The sequence below is a fragment of the Chiloscyllium punctatum genome, chromosome 28 (assembly GCF_047496795.1).
Source record: "Chiloscyllium punctatum isolate Juve2018m chromosome 28, sChiPun1.3, whole genome shotgun sequence".
Classification (NCBI taxonomy): Eukaryota; Metazoa; Chordata; class Chondrichthyes; order Orectolobiformes; family Hemiscylliidae; genus Chiloscyllium; species Chiloscyllium punctatum.
Genome location: NC_092766.1, coordinates 31,617,364 through 31,634,729, shown reverse-complemented (window position 1 = coordinate 31,634,729; position 17,366 = coordinate 31,617,364). Strand labels below are relative to the sequence as shown.

General features: G+C 48.2%; 1 long non-coding RNA gene across 7 annotated transcripts in view; it reads right to left on the bottom strand.

The window, feature by feature from the left end:
• LOC140454060 (uncharacterized) overlaps nucleotides 1–17,366 on the bottom strand; it is a 55,166-nt gene that overhangs the window by 30,914 nt on the left and 6,886 nt on the right. For 4 of the 7 annotated variants that reach the window (XR_011952571.1, XR_011952568.1, XR_011952573.1 and 1 more), the window contains exons 3-4: nucleotides 6,922–7,058; nucleotides 3,361–3,489 (exon numbers count right to left, since the gene is read on the bottom strand). This is a non-coding gene — a long non-coding RNA (uncharacterized lncRNA). Of the gene's footprint in view, nucleotides 1–3,360; nucleotides 3,490–6,787; nucleotides 7,059–15,562; nucleotides 16,849–17,366 lie in introns of all 7 variants that reach the window. The other 3 variants (XR_011952570.1, XR_011952569.1, XR_011952572.1) reach the window with 3 other exon arrangements.

Genomic DNA, 17,366 nt, shown 5'->3' with positions numbered 1-17,366 from the left:
TGATATTCCCAGAAATACATCCAGGGAAGTTATTTGGGTGGAACCGAGAAATAAGAAAGGGATGATCACCTGATTGGGATTGTATTACAGACTCCTGAATAGTCAGAGGGAAATTGCCAAACAAACTTGAAAGGAGATCTCAGCTATCTGTAAGAATAATAGGGTTAGTATGTTAGGGGATTTTAACTTTCCAAACATTGATTGGGACTGCCATAGTGTTAAAGGTTTAGGTGGAGAGGAATTTCTTAAGTGTGTAAAAGACAATTTTCTGATTCAGTATGTGGATGTACCTACTAGAGAAGGTGCAAAACTTTAGGCTAGGAAAGGTTAGGAAATAAGGCAGGGCAGGTGAGTGAGGTGTCAGAGGGGGAACTCTTTGAGGCCAGCGATCATAATTCTATTTGTTTTAAAATAGTGATGGAAAAGGATAGACCAGAACTAAAAGTTGATGTTCTAAATTGGAGAAAGGCCAATTTTGACGGTATATGGCAAGAACTTTTGAAAGCTGATTGGAGGCAGATATTCGCAGCTAAAGGGACGGCTGGAAAATGGAAAGCCTTCAGAAATGAGATAACAAGAATCCAGAGAAAGTATATTCCTGTCAGGGTGTAGGGGAAGGCTGGTAAGTATTGGGAATTCTGTATGACTCAAGAAATTGAGTGTTTGGTTCAGAAAAAGCAGGAAGCATGTGTCAGGTATAGACAGGATAGATCGAGTGAATCCTGAGAAGAGTATAAAGGAATTTGGAATATACTTAAGAGGGAAATCAGGAGGGCAAAACACGGACATGAGATAGGTCTAACAAATAGAATTAAGGAGAATGCAAAGGGTTTTTACAAATACATTAAGGAAAAAAGGGTAACTAGGGAGATCAGCAAGGCGGCCTTTGTGTGGAGCAGCACAAAATGGGGGAGATACTAATTGAATATTTTGCATCAGCATTTACTGTGGAAAAGCATATGGAAGATATAGACTGTAGGGAAATCGATGGTGACATCTTGCAAAACGTTCAGATTAGAGAGGAGGAAGTCCTGGATGTTTTGAAACGGTTACAGGTGAATAAATCCCCAGGAACTGATCAGGTGTACCCGAGACCTCTGTGGAAAGCTAGAGAAGTGATTGCTGTGCCTCTTGCTGAGATATTTGTATCATCGATAGTCACAGGTGAGGTGCCAGAAGACTGGAGGTTGGTAAACGTGGTGCCACTGTTTACGAACGGTGGTAAAGACAATCCAGGGAACTATGGAACGGTCAGGCTGACCTCGGCGGTGGGCAAGTTGTTGGAGGGAATCCTGAGGGACAAGATGTACATGTATTTGGAAAGGCAAGGACTGATTAGGAATAGTCGATATGGCTTTGTGCGTCGGAAATCATGTCTCATAAACTTGATTGAGTTTTCTGAAGATTTAACAAAGAATATTGAGGAGGGCAGATGATAGATGTGATCTATATGGACTTCAGTGAGGCATTCGACAATGTCCCCCATGGGAGGCTGATTAACAAGGTTAGAACTCATGGAATACAGGGAGAAGTAGCCATTTGGATACAGAACTGGCTCAAAGGTAAAAGACAGAGAGTGGCGGTGGAGGGTTGTTTTTCAGACTGGAGGCCTGTGACCAGTGCAGTGCCACAAGGATCAGTGCTGGGCCCTCTACTTTTTGTCATTTACATAAATGATTTGGATGTGAGCATAAAGGGTATAGTTAGTAAGTTGACAGATGACACCAAATTTGGAGGTGTAGTGGACAGCGAAGAGGGTTACAACAGGATCTGGACCAGATGGGGACAATGCGCGAACTGGCAGATGGAGTTTAATTCAGATAAATGCAAGGTGCTGCATTTTGGGAAAGCAAGTCTGAGCAGGACTTATACACGTAATGGTAAGGTCCTAGGGAGTCTTGCTGACCAAAGAGACCTTGGAGTGCAGTTCATAGCTCCTTGAAAGTAGAGTCACAGGTAGATAGGATAGTGAAGGCGGCATTTGGTATGCTTTCCTTTATTGGTCAGAGTATTCAATACAGGAGATGGGAGGTCATGTTGTGGCCGTACAGGACACTGGTTTGGCCACTGTTGGAATATTTTGTGCAATTCCGGTCTCCTTCCAATCAGAAGAATTGTCGTGAAACTTGAAAGGGTTCACAAAAGATTTACAAGGATGTTGCCAGGATTGGAGGATTTGAGCTACAGGGAGAGGCTGAACAGGTTGGGGCGGTTTTCCCTGGAGCTTCGGAGGCTGAGGGGTGACCTTATAGAGGTTTACAAAATTATGAGGGGTATGGATAGGATAGGATAAATAGACAAAATCTTTTCCCTGGTGTCAGGGAGTCCAGAACTCGAAGGCATAGTTTGAGGGTGAGAGGGGAAAGATATAAAAGAGGCCTAAGGGGCAACCTTTTCACGCAGAGGGTGGTACGTGTATGGAACGAGCTGCCAGAGGATGTGGTGGAGGCTGGGACATTTGCAACATTTAAGAGGCATTTGGATGGGTATATGAATGGGAAGGGTTTGGAGGGATATGGGTCGGGTGCTGGCAGGTGGGACTAGATTGGGTTGGAATATCTGGTCGGCATGGACGGGTTCGACCGAAGGGTCTGTTTCCGTGCTGTACATCTCTATGACTCTATCACTCATAGACGTTATAGAAATAAATTGTGTGGTCGCGTCTGGAGAAGATTAAAGGTATAAAGGTTTGCAGTAACCGAAGGAAATTACATCAATCGGGACCAGCAGAGTTTACAGAGATTGAATGCGTTTTAGAGACAGAAAGAGTTCATAGTCATCATTAGAAATGGAGAAACTAATTTATGAGAGAAGCAGGGTCACTCTGCACTGTGCCCAGAGACAAGGAGGAGTCTAACAGCTGGAGGGGGTTACGAAGATACAGAGCTTTATTGTTGTCGTGACGGAAAAGGTCACAGAGATCATGAAGGTGGTAGGAGTTCAAAAAAGTCACAAAGACAGGGAGGTTTTTCAGGTCTGGAAAGGACTACACTGAACAGGATGGCTTAAGGAACTGAAGAGTTGTTTTTCTTCAGTTAAGGAGTGATGTGACAGAATCCGGGATTAAAGGCAAAGGCAGAACTAGGAGAGTTTTACTGATATGAGGAGCTTACAGGGATAAGCAGAATTGTAGGGGCTGATAGAGATCGGGGAAGTGGTATCGATGAAACAGACAATGGAGAAACTGACAGACAGAGGGAGGGTTCTGTGGAACAGATGAATTTACAGACAAGATGGTGATAATGAAGCCTGAGAATTTTCTCATGTTCCTTGCCCAGCATTGTTCCGACATCATGCCCTCAGGGTCTGAATTAAAGTCCACTAACTCCTCCCTGTGCTGTTTACTGTGAGTGATCTTACCGGCTGCAGGATTTACTGAAGGCTCCAGATCTACCTCTCCATCTCTCTCTGGCTGACCAACTGTCTTCAATTTGGTGATGGCTGAGGCAGGAATTGGGAATTCTGCTGAGTGAGGGACATCAGGAATACCTACAGGAGACAGAGAAGTAGACAGAATGGGAAATGAGACTAATGCAATGAGGGGTACACATGGAGAATGGCACTGAGTCCCACAGAGATCTGGAAATTCCCGGTCTCCATCCATGGCCTGTGCAGTTGCTTCCCTCTGGTGTGGAGAATGCTGTTGGCTCAGGATCTGGAGTAGATGCAAGAGTGAGAGACACTGACGGAGGCTGCAATTAGACCCACTGGTACCACATTATGCAGTGTGCTACAAATGGACACAGATGAGGAGGGGGACAGGTCTGAGGTGAATAGAACTTCCCAAGTCCAAAGAGAAAGGTTGAATTATTGGAACACCATCGAGATGTGAATGAAGACCAAAAGAAAGAAACAGGAAGGGGGTGAGTTTAATTAAAATACAACATTGTCAAACAGATTTGTGACAGGAAATTATTGGTTAAAATAAAGTAAATGCCACCCTCACAATTCCGCAAACACCACAAGTGACATCATTCCCGCCCCTCACATCATCGCTGATGCCACACACTCAGTGACTTCCTCGCCCCCCCACTGCCGTGTTTGCCACCACTTCCGCCCACACCAATGTCACCCATCTGCATTCTGCTGACACCACCCCCAGGTCCCACCATCACCATCCCTGCCCCCAGAACCCTGAGGGTAACACCACCCCTGCTCATGACTCCATCCCCATTCCCCCTAACACCACACCCACTCCAGTTACAGGCTCCGTCGTCTCCCCCAGCTCCACACCTACGCCTGGTCCCAGCTCCCATTCCTGCCGTGTTTTCACCATTCCCCCTGACCTCCCCCTCACTGAGGACGAATGATCAGTCCTCAGCAAAGGCCTCACCTTTATCCCCTTCCATCCACACATCAATTAATTTAATACACGCCGTGACATCGAACACTTCTTCCACCACCTCCGCCTCAGAGCTTACTTTTACAATGAAGACTCCCGCCTATTTTCTGAGGACCCCTTTGCCGGCCTCCAATACACTCCATCCGCCTGGACACCCCGCGCTGGCCTATTACCTGTCTTCGATTTCTTCATTTCCAACTTGCACCGAGATATTAACTGCCTCACCCTATCTCCCCCCTCCCCCACTCCATCCTCTCACCCTCACAACGTGCAGCCCTCCACTTCCTCTGCTCCAATACCGACCTCACCATCAAACCAGCAGATAAAGGGGGTGCAGTGGTAGTCTGGTGCACTGACCTCTACACCGCTGAAGCCATGATGCCAATTCAAAGACACCTCCTCCTACCACCCCCTCTACCATGACCCACCTCCCATCACCAAACCGTCATCTCCCAGAGCATACAGAACCTCATCACCTCAGGAGGAGATCTCCCACCCACAGCTTCCAACCTCATTGTCCGGGATCCCCCACTGCCCGGTTCTACCTCCTTCCCAAGATCCACAAGCCTGACCACCCTGGCCGACCCATTGTCTCAGCATGCTCCTACCCCACCAAACTCATGACTGCCTACCTCAACATTGTCCTGTCCCCCCAGTCCAGGAACTACCCACATTCATTCGAGACACCACTCACACCCTCCACCTCCTCCAAGACTTCCGTTTCCCCAGCCCCCAACGCCTCATCTTCACAATGAGGGATATCCAATCCCTCTACACCTCCATCCACCATGACCTCCGAGCCCTCCGTTTCTTCCTCTCCCGACGTCCACAACAGTACCCTTCCACCGATACGCTCATTCGTTTGGCTGAACTTGTCCTCACCCTTAACAATTTTTCCTTCAAATCCTCCCACATCCTCCAGACCAAAGGGGTAGCCATGGGCACCCGTATGGGCCCCAGGTCTGCCTGTCTCTTTGTTAGCTACGTAGAACAGTCCATCTTCCGTAGTGACAATGGCACCACTCCCCACGTCTTCCTCCGCAACATTGATGACTGCATTGGCACCACCTCGTGCTCCCTCGAGGAGTTTGAGCAATTCATCAACTTCACCAACACATTCCACTCTGACCTTAAATTTATCTGGACCATCTCTAATACCTCCCTCCCCTTCCTGGGCCTCTCAATCCCCATTAATGACAACCAACTTTCACCAACATTTTTTACAAACCTACCGACTCCCACAGCTACCTAGATTACACATCTTCCCACCCTACCGCCTGCAAAATTCCCAACCCCTATTCCCAATTCCTCCGCCTCTGCTGTACCTGCTCCCAGATGGGCCAGTTCCACCACAGAACACATCAGATAGCCTCCTTCTTTCGAGATCGGAATTTCCCTCCCCACGTGGTAACAGATGCCCTCCAACGCATCTCGTCCACATCCCGCACCTCCACCTTCAAACCCCACCCCTCCAACTGTAACAAGGACAGAACGCCCCTGGTGCTCACCTTCCACCCGACCAACCTTCGTATAAACCAAATTATCCACCGCCATTTCCTCCACCTCCAAACGGACCCCACCACCAGGGATATTTTCCCTCCCCACCCCTCTCCACTTTCCCTCCGTGACTAACTGGTCAGTTCCATGCCCCCCAAAAACCCACCCTCCCTTCCTGGCACCTTCTCCTGCCACTGCAGGAATTGCTAAACCTGTGCCCACACCTCCTCCCTCACCACCATCCAAGGCCCCAAAGGAGCCTTCCACATCCAAAGCTTTACATGCACATCCACCAATATCATTTATTGTATCCGTTGCTCCCTATGCCGTCTCCTCTACATTGGGGAAACTGGACACCTCCTAGCAGAGCACATTCGGGAACATCTCTGGGCCACCCGCACCAATCAACCCCACCGCCCTGTGACCCAACATTTCAACTCCCCCTCCCACTCTGCCGAGGACATGCAGGTCCTGGGCTTCCTCCACCGCCACTTCCTCACCACCCGACGCCTGGAGGAAGAACGTCTCACCTTCCGCCTCGGAACACTTCAACCCCAGGGCATCAATATGGACTTCACCAGTTTCCTCGTTTCCCCTTCCCCCATCTCACCCCGCCTCCAGCCTTCCAGCTCAGCACCGCCCTCATGACCTGTCGTAATGGCCTATCTCCCGTCCCACCTATCCATTCCACCCTCCTCTCTGACCGATCACCCCCATCCCCACCCCCATTCACCCATTGTACTCTTTGCTACCTTCCCCCATCCTCCACTCTGACCTATCACCTCCTTCCCCATCCGATTCACCTATTGTACTCTATGCTACTTTCTCCCCATCCCCACCCCTCTCTCATTTATCTCCCCACTCTGCAGGCTCCCGGCCTCTGTTCCTGATGAAGGGCTTTTGCCCGAAATATCGATCAGGCTGCTCCTCGGATGCTGCCTGACCTACCGTGCTTTTCCAGCACCAGGGTGTGCGTGTGTGTACTGTGCTCCCCTCCAGCACTGTATCTATGTCATGTTGTGTTAACAGATGTTTGGAGCACTCTCACTGTTCTTTGCTCTGTGCACTTTGGGAGACCTTACTTCACTACAGGATTTATTGAAGGCTCCAGATCTCCTTTCCCTTTGTCTCTCTCTGGCGGACCAACTGTGTTCAATGAGGTAATGGACGATCCACCCAGCAGCTGGGAAGACTATTGAGTCAGGACTTTCCTGAGTACCTACAGGAGACAGAGAAATAGACAGAATGGGAAATTAAACAGATGCAGTGAGGGTTGCACATGGAGAATGGCACTGAGTCCCACAGAGATCTGGAGAATGGAGCGATATTAAGAAATAGTCCCAGATTGCTGGAAGATGTCAGGATCACACAATTGTGTTGGAAGAATGGGTTTAGCTTCATGATGCCCTGGTATCAGTGCTCAGGGATGAGCACCCAGTGAGCAGGTGAAGTAATGGCCTAGTGGTATTATTGCGAGAGAATGTATCCAAAACCTCAGCTCATGTTCAGGGGAGGCAGGATTGAGTCCCGCCATCTGAAAAGGAGACATTTGAAATCAATAATTTTAAAAATAAGAATTAACAATTCACAAATAAGTATGAAACCATTACTGATGTAAAACAAATCCAAACATTTGTCCTTTAGAGAAGGACATCTGCCCATCCTCACGTGGTCTGCACTACATCCCCACAGCAAAGGGTTTGCCTCTCAATGACCCTCTGCAATGGCCAAGCACGTTACTCAGCTCAAGGGCTTCTAGGGCTGGGCAAGAAAGGCTGGTCAGCCAGAGACTCACACATCCTATACCTGATTTAAAAAAAACTATTAGGATGGTCCCCCTGGAACTGTGCTGGGAGCAGTGTCCTGGCCAATCATGTCGGTAGGTTTATGGACAGGGCATTAAACTGACAGAGAGGATGCAGGTGAAAGGAGCTTTCCAAATCCAAAGGGAAAAGGTGAAGCAATGGAACAGCATGGGAATATGGCTGAAGACAAGCATTCGGAACAGGATGGGACAGAGTTTAACTAAAACTGTACATCAGCAAATAGATTTGTGACAGAAAATTGTGGAAGAGAGTATCTTATGTTTTTTTTTTGAATGGACAACGTTGCTGCAATAAGGTCGACGGATTTGTGACACAGCGATAAAAGAGATTTCGACACCAGGGAGACATGGATACAGGGTGAACAAAAATATTCAGTGGTTCGTCATCTTGTGCAAACTGAGGCAAAATGGGCAACGCTAACAATAATGGATAACAAAGGCATTACAGAGAAATCATTTAGCCTCAGATCATGAAGTAGAGTCAGTCTGAATATAAATTCTGGCTACTACTTGCCAAGGACTCAAGCAGCAGAACAGTTTTCGACCACCCACCGAACAGCATTTCATGGCTCGTCACTGCATTAATCAGGAACTCATTGGAATTTTTTAACAAAGGTATTGTGATAATTTTGGAAAACTTTATTATTTGTATAATCTGGGACAATCACACGGTCAACCTTGATATTGGAAGAGGAGTTCGGTTAATTTTTTTTCAGTGTTTCTTTGAAAAACACATTGTGCAACTGTTAAGGGACATAACTATCGCAGAGGGACCATGTAATGAAACTTAGTGAATGAGTAATGTCACCTGGAGAGATCCTCTGGGAAATTGTGATAAAGTGCAATTTAAAGAAATATAAAGTTTTAAAGTGAATCACAGAAAGGACAAGCTACAACTAGAAACAAAAATAACCAATGACATGAAGTTGAGAGGAGAACTGACCAAGGTAAATAGGCTAAACAGACTGAAATATGTGCCTGTTAATGAACAGTGGAAAACATTTGACAACGCAAAATACTCAACAAAAGGACATTCCATTGAAACAGTAAAAACCTCAGCAAGAAATTCCCACTGGTCCCGCACTCAGGACAAAAGGGATCATACTAGATTATGAAGCTGAGAAGATCACCAATGAGTACTTAAAATCCTGAAGTGATCGAGTGATTTAGGAGTAAATGTTAATGGATTCCAATGGGTCTGCTTGCAGGAGGGCTGCGGGAAGGGGAGCAACGGTCAGGGTTCATTGACACAATAGGAACAGGGAGAGGTGAAGGTGCTGGAGGTGGTGAGAGTGTTACAGAGAGTGGTCAGGGTGTTACAAAGCCAGGACGGATTGCTGCAGCTGAAGGTGTTTGCAGAGGTACGCAGGGACATAGGTATTTTTATATATTCATTCATGGGATGTGGGTGTCACTGCCTGGAACAACGTTCTTTGACCCCTCTGCTAATTACCCAGAGGGTAGCTCAGAGTCAGCCATATTGCTGTGGGTCTGGAGTCACATGTCGGCCAGACCAGGTTAGAAAATCTGATGTCCTTCCCGAAAGGAGGTTAGTGAACTAGATGAGTTCTTCCTACTGATCAACAATGTTTTAATGGTGGCCCCACCAATGCCTTTTACAGCCACAACATGACATCCCAACTCTTACTAAAAATGCTCTCCTGAATGAAGGTAACCATCCCAAACACCTGCATCACCAGCCTGTCTACCTGTGACACCACATTCAAAGAACTGTATACCTGCATCCCTGGGTCTCTGACTGAAAACACTACCCAGGGCCCGAACATTAACTGCACAGGCCCCACCCTGGTTTGTTTCACCAAAATGGAACACCCCAGCTTTATCTAATTAAACTCCATCTGCTATTCTTCAGCCCACTATCCCAGCAATACTGTTTATCCTGTTGTATCATAGATAACCTTCTTCACTGTCCACTTTACCACCAATTTCAGTGTCACCCAAAACAATTACTGACCAGGAAACCAATGTTTCCATCCAAACCATTTATCCAAATGACAAACAACAGTGGACCCACTCTACCGCTGGTCACATGCCTCCAGTCAGAAAAACAACATGTCTCCCACCACCCTCTTTCTACAACCAACAAGCAAATTTTGTACCAGTTCACTAGCTCCTCCTGAATGCCATATCCTTCTTCCACTGATCTGAGCATATTACCCAGTTTACCAGACTGAACACAGAACGCAGAACAGTTCAGCCCAAGACCCTTCGGCCATGATTTCATGCCAACTCTTTGTCCAACTGTAAGATCAAAGTAAACTACATACCCTTCATTTTACTATTATCCGTGTATCTGTCCAAGATTCTATTAAATGTCCCGAAAGTAATTTTACTACCACCATTGGCAGTCCATCCAACCACCTACCATTCTCTATGCTCTTATCCATCCTCCATTCACCTTAAAATTATGCCGCCTTGTAATAACCATTTATGCCACAGGAGGAAACGTCTCAGACTATTCACTCACTCTGTGCCTCTCATCATCTTGTTCACCTCCACAAAGTCACCCCGCCCCCTTCTTCAGTCCAATGAAAAAAGCCTTAGCTCCCTCAACCTTTTTTCGTAAGAACTGCTCTCCATTACAGGCAGCATCTTGGTAAATCTCCTGTGTACACTCTCTAAAACGTGCACAGACTTCCTGTAAATAGGGGACCAGAACTGAACACAATATTCCAAGTGTGGTCTCACCAGGACGTTATAAAGATGCAGGAAAACCTCACGGCTCTTACAGTCAATCCCCTTCTAAGGGGAGCCAACACAACATATGCCTTTTTTACAACCCTTCAAACGTGCGTGGCGATTTTGAGGGATCTATGGACACCGACCCCATGATCTCTGTTCCTCCACACTGCCAAGTATTCTGCCTTTCACCCTGTATTCTGTATTCAAATTCGAACTTCCAAAATGAATCACTTCACACTTTTCCGGATTGGACTCCATTTGCCACTTCCAGCCCAGCTCTGCGTCCTGTCAATGTCCCATTGCAACCTACAACAGCCCTCCACAATCCCCACCACTCCACCAACCTTCATGTTATTGGCAAACTTACTAACCTACTCTCCAACATCCACATCCAAATCATTTACACAAATCACAGAGAGCAGAGTCCCAGTGCCAATTGTTACAGAACACCACTGGTCACTGAGCTCCAGGCTCAATACTGTCCATCTGCTGCCACCCTCTGTCTTCTCTGGGCCATCCAATCCTGTATCCAGACAGACAGATTTCCCTGTATCCCAATTTTCCTTCTTTTCTGAATGAGCCATCAACATATTCTGCCATATCCTCAAAGAATTCAATAAGGTTTGTGAGGCATGACCTGACTCCACACAAACCCATAACTGACTGGCTAATTTAACTCTCGTTTTCCAAGTCGTCATAAATCCTGTCTTTAGAGTCCTCGCCAATAATCTTCACACCACAGACATTTGACCAAATCTGAAATTCCCAGAATTCTACCTCCGTAACATGGCTTGGACTTTACACATCTTCCCTCCTCTGCCATGTTCCCCAGAAGGACTCTGGAGGGTGGTGGGGGTTACAGAGATAGGGATGGATATCAGGACAGGAGGATTTCGCAGACATTCGGAGGATTGCAATGCCAAAAGTAGGCTTCAGTAATTTTGTGGTTTCATGGTGATGAAGGCATTTCAGGAGGGAGGGAGTTGGGGAGGATTGTAGGGAAATGAGAGGGTTCGCAGTTTAGGTGCTTTGTTAGGACTGTAAGTGGTTCCTGAGTTGGGGAAGGTGTAAGCACTGGTGGATATTACAGAAACATGTGGTTTTGGTTGCAATGCAGGAAGAGGATTCAGGAAGCTGGAGAGTATGGGGTCTGAACGAGGTTACACAAATGGGAAGAGTTGTCAGGAGTGGAGGTGTTTACAGAGACAGCAACGGCCTGATCTGGAGCAGAGGACCCAGATTGGGAGGAATATGGGGATGAAAGGTAGTTTCACAGGGTGGGAGGACCATAGACCCACAGGAGGTTACAGAAATGTGGAGAGCTGTAGGGCTGACAGGTTCATGGAGATGGGAATGTTGGGAGGGATAGAGAAGTTTACAGGGATAAGGATGTTTGTAGGACAGGGCTGGATCACAGGCAGGGAGTGTTTTAGGGAGCTGAGCAGATTACAGAGATAAAGATGTTTGTATCTACTGGAAGAACAAACAGAGATATTCAGGGGAGTCGTGACTGAAGATGTTTGCAGACATAGGAAGGCTTAGGTTCTGGGGGTTATGGAGGCTGTGGAATCTGGATTTCTTTTCAGACACTGGGATAACAATTTTGGTCAGACACAGTTTCACAGATAAGGGAGCATAGCGCAAACAGGAGGAAGTTGTAGAGGAAGGTGACGTTTAAACAGATAGTGGTGTAAGAGCTGGACAAGGTTATGGAGATGGGTAGATGGTGGAGAAACACAGGAGGCGCTTACATTGACATGGGGGTGATAGTGACAGGAGGGTGTTAAATAGATAGTGGGTTTTGTAGGGACTGGATTGGGAGAGGAACAGGCATGGAGTGAGTTCGACAGATCAGGATTACTGCAGAAACCTGAGAGGATTACACTGATAGGGATGGTGGTCGGGTCTCCACAGACTGTTGGTGTTTAGGGACTGGAAGAGATTTGGTCGATAGGGAGGGATGTAAGAGCTGCAGGAGCTTATGGAGAATTGGAGCAATTTGCAGAGGTAGGTTTCTCAGACAGGAGTAGGTTATAGATAGTGAGGGTTGTGTGGTCTGAGTAAGTCAAAAAGAGGAGAGTTTTCGCGTCTGGAAGAGGTTACACTGACAGGGACAGTTGAAGAGACTGAAGCAAAAATGCATGGAGAAGGTTACACAGATAGGGAGGTGAGTAGGGACTGAAGGTGAATACACAGACATGGAGGGTTGTATTGTTAGACGGAGCTGAGAGGGATAGGGACTGGTGTAGGGATTTACACAGATAGGGAAGGTTGTTTTTTGGAGAAGGTTACACTGATACAGACAGTGTTAGGGAGAGTTTAGTGGACTACAGAGGAGCTCAGAGAGAATGTATTATGGGGAGTGGAGGAGATTACAGACAGAGAGATGGCTGTCGGGGTGAAAAGACCTTCTACAGATCCTCAGTGCTGTAAGGCTGGAGGGAGATTATAACAGTGAGTGTTGCCAAGACTTAATTACTTCACTGAAATAGAGCAGGTCTCAGCACGTAACTGTCAAAGGGAAATTGAGACAGTCCAGATGAGTTTTCAAAGATACAAATGTTTATGGGAGTTTCAAGAGGGAACAATGATTGGGAGTGCTGTACCAAATGGTAATAGTTATAGTGAGGGTTCTAAAAGCAGAAAGAGGTGACAGACATATCGATCTTTGTCAGGACTGGAGAAGGTTACATAGGCAAGGAATGTTTTAGAGTCTGGAGGAGATTACAGTGTTAAGGAGAATATTGGGGATAAGGCAAGGTGTAAGAGACGGTGATGGTTGACAGAGCTGGACAATAACCTGAATAGATTAGACATCGTGTGCAACCAGGCCATTCGGCCCAACCAGTCCATTCCAAAACTCTGAAGAGCATCCTACCCAGACCCACCCCTCTACCTATACATTAAACCCTGCATTTCTCGTGGTGAACTTACTTAAACCACACATTCCTGAATACCACAGTCAATTTATGATGGCCAATCCACTGATGGTGCAAATTTTGGACACACACACACACACTCACACTCACAGCAAGGGAGCGACACGCAAACACACACAGTGAGGGAGATACCCGCAGACACACAGCGAGGGAAGGACATGCGCACACGCACAGTGAGGGGGATACACGCAGACACACAGCAAGGGAGATACACGCAGACACACAGCGAGGGAAGGACATGCACACACACACACAGTGAGGGGGATACACGCAGACACACAGCAAGGGGGATACACGCAGACACACAGTGAGGGAAGGACATGCACACACACAAAGTGAGGGGGTTACACGCAGGCACACAGCGAGGGAAGGACATGCACGCACACACAGAGTGAGGGGGATACACGCAGACACACAGCGAGGGAAGGACATGCACACAAACACACACACAGTGAGGGGGATACCCACAGACAAACAGCGAGGGAAGGACATGCACACACACACACAGTGAGGGGGATACACGCAGACACACAGCGAGGGAAGGACATGCACACACACACACAGCGAGGGGGATACACGCAGACACACAGCGAGGGAAGGACATGCACACACACACAGAGTGAGGGGGTTACACGCAGGCACACAGCGAGGGAAGGACATGCACGCACACACAGTGAGGGGGATACCCGCAGAGACATACGCAAATCGAGGGAGGAACACACACACGCCCAGCGAGGGAGGGACACACACACACACAGCGAGGGAGGGACGTGCGCATACACAGAGCGAGGGACACATGCACACAGCGAGGGAGGGGGACACACACACACATAGCGAGGAGGACACGCGCACACACACACACACACACACAGCGAGGGAGGGACACGCACAGACACGCAGCGAAGACACACAAACACAAACACACAGAGGGAGGGACACGCACACAAACAGCAAGAAAGGGATACGCACACACAACGAGGAAGAGACATGCAGACACACAGTGAGGGAGGGACACGCACATACACTCCAACGGAGGGACATGGACACATCGCGAAGTAGGGACAATCACACACATGTCGAGGGGGCGGGCATGTGCACAGAAATTGAGAGGGGGGACACACACACAGCGAGAGGGGACGCACACAGACACGGCAAGGGTGGGACACACACACTCAGCAAGGTGGTCACACACATAGGGGATGGACACGCACGTGCAAAGCGAGGGAGGGGCACGCACACATACATACACACACACAGAGCAAGGGAGGCACATGCACACACGCTCACACAAACACAAGGGATGGACACACACGCAAAGCAAGGGAGGGACACACACACGCACACACGCACACACACAGCAAGGGAGGGACATGCACACACACAGAGCGAGGGAAAGACACACACACACATACAGCGAAGGAAGGGGGACACACACACACACACAGAGCGAGGGAGGGAAGGACATGCACACACACAGAGCGAGGGAGGGACGTACACACACAGCGAGAGAGGGACACACGCACACAGCAAGGGAGGGACACACGCATACACACACACACAGCGAGGGAGGGACACGCGTACAAACAGCGAGGAGGAGACACATGCACACACAGCAAGGGAGGGCCACACTCACACACACACGCACGTACACACAGTGAGGGAGGGACACACACACACACACACACACACACACACACACACACACACACAGCGAGGGAGGGACACACACACAAACACACACACACAGCGAGGGAGGGACACACACACACACACACACACACACACAGAGCGAGGGAGGGACACAAACACACACACACACACACACACACAAAGGGAGCGACACACACACACACAGCGAGGGAGGGACACACACACACACACACAGCAAGGGAGCGACACACACACACACAGCGAGGGAGGGACACACACACACTCACAGCGAGGGGACACACACACACAAAGTGAGGGAGGGAAACACGCAGACATATGCACACACAAACACACACATATTGAGGGAGGGACACGCTCACACACACAGTGAGGGAGGGACATGCTCACACACAGCGAGGGAAGGGGACACACACACACACACACACACACACACACAGAGAACAATGGAGGGACACGTGCACACACAGTGATGTGTCTCCTCGGACGTGTAATCGTCCAGCTCTCACTCCAGTCTGCTCCCTCACAGGGTCACCGTCTCTCTGACTCCCAGGTACAACTGGGCCTAGATCCTCAGTACTGATTTACATTCTTCCAGGTGTGAGTCAGCCTCAAGCCCCTGCTCCAAGTTGCTCCCTCACACGGTCACTCCCTCTGTGACTTGGTGCTGATTTCGAGCCTCCTGCTCTGCTTTTCATCCAAATCCAAGTCCCAGTCGGCCTTGACCCTCGCTGCTGATTTATATTTTCCCGCTTTGTGCTGTACTCTCTCAGGTTCTCTCCCCTTGTGACTCCCAGGTAATGGTAGGCCTCAAGCCTCAGCTGAGATTTATAACATCACAATCCGCACTGCTCTCTTACAGGATCGCTGTTGTGCCTGGACGACAGTGGGGAAGAGGTCAATGAGACAGAGCAGAGGGTGTTACAGTGATTGAGGAGCTGTAGGGGATGAAACAGGTTATCTGGGGAGCTAGGCAGACCTGCATTAATAAAGAACGTTACTGGAAGATACAGCGAGAGTTGCAGACACTGAAGAAGGCAAAGGAAATAGAGAGATGGTGGCTTGTTCATGACGGAGCTTTGTAGAGTCTAAAGGGCTTCAACGTTTGTGAGAAGATTTGTAGCACGGGTGCTCGTTGTTGTGGTTCTGTTCACCGAGCTGGGAATTTGTGTTGCAGACGTTTCGTCCCCTGTCTAGGTGACATCCTCAGTGTTTGGGAGCCTCCTGTGAAGCGCTTCTGTGATGTTTCCTCCGGCATTTATAGTGGTTTGTATCTGCCGCTTCCGGTTGTTAGTTCCAGCTGTCCGCTGCAGTGGCCGGCATATTGGATCCAGGTCAATGTGCTTATTGATTGAATCTGTGGATGAGTGCCATGCTTCCAGCAATTCCCTGGCTGTTCTGTTGTTTAGCTTGTCCTATAATAGTAGTGTTGTCCCAGTCGAACTCACGTTGCTTGTCATCTGCGTGTGTGGCTACTAAGGATAGCTGGTCGTGTCGTTTCGTGTCTAGTTGGTGTTCATGGATGCGGATCGTTAGCTGTCTTCCTGTTTGTCCTATGTAGTGTTTTGTGCAGTCCTTGCATGGGAGTTTGTACACTACGTTGGTTTTGCTCATGCTGGGTATCAGGTCCTTCGTTCTGGTGAGTTGTTGTTGGAGAGTGGCTGTTGGTTTGTGTGCTGTTATGAGTCTGAGTGGTCGCAGTAGTCTGGCTGTCAGTTCCGAAATGTTCTTGATGTATGGTAGTGTGGCTAGTCCTTTGGGTCATGACATGTCTTCACTCTGTTGTCTTTCCCTGAGGCATCTGTGGATGAAATTGCGTGGAGTTTGACCTCACGCCACAGCTCACCAATAGGAAAAACAACACACTCAGAAACCTACAAAAAAAAGGACAGATAACCAGGTTTGACCTACAGAGAATGAAACCTGAAAGTAAGAACACCCTCAGAATCTATGGACTACCTAAAGTGCACAAACCAGCCATCCCACTCAGACCCATAGTATCACTACCAGGGACACCATCACACAAACTGGCTAAAGAACTTCAGCAGAAACTGAAAAACCTGATCAGTGGATCCAGACACTCTGTACAGTCAACACAGAAATTCTTGGACATCATCAGAAATATACACATAGACAAGGAAGAAACTATGGTCTCATTCGATATAACGGCACTGTTCACCTCTATCGACAAAACCCTAGCCAGAGAAACAATAGCCAATTTGCTGGACATACAGAACAGACAACAGGACGTTGAACCTATCAACAAAGACGGCATACTCAAACTACTAGACCTGTGCCTCACAACACACTTCACATTCAACAACCAAATATATGAACAAATCAACGGCACACCCATGGGCTCACCCATCTCTGGACTCATAGCAGAAGCAGA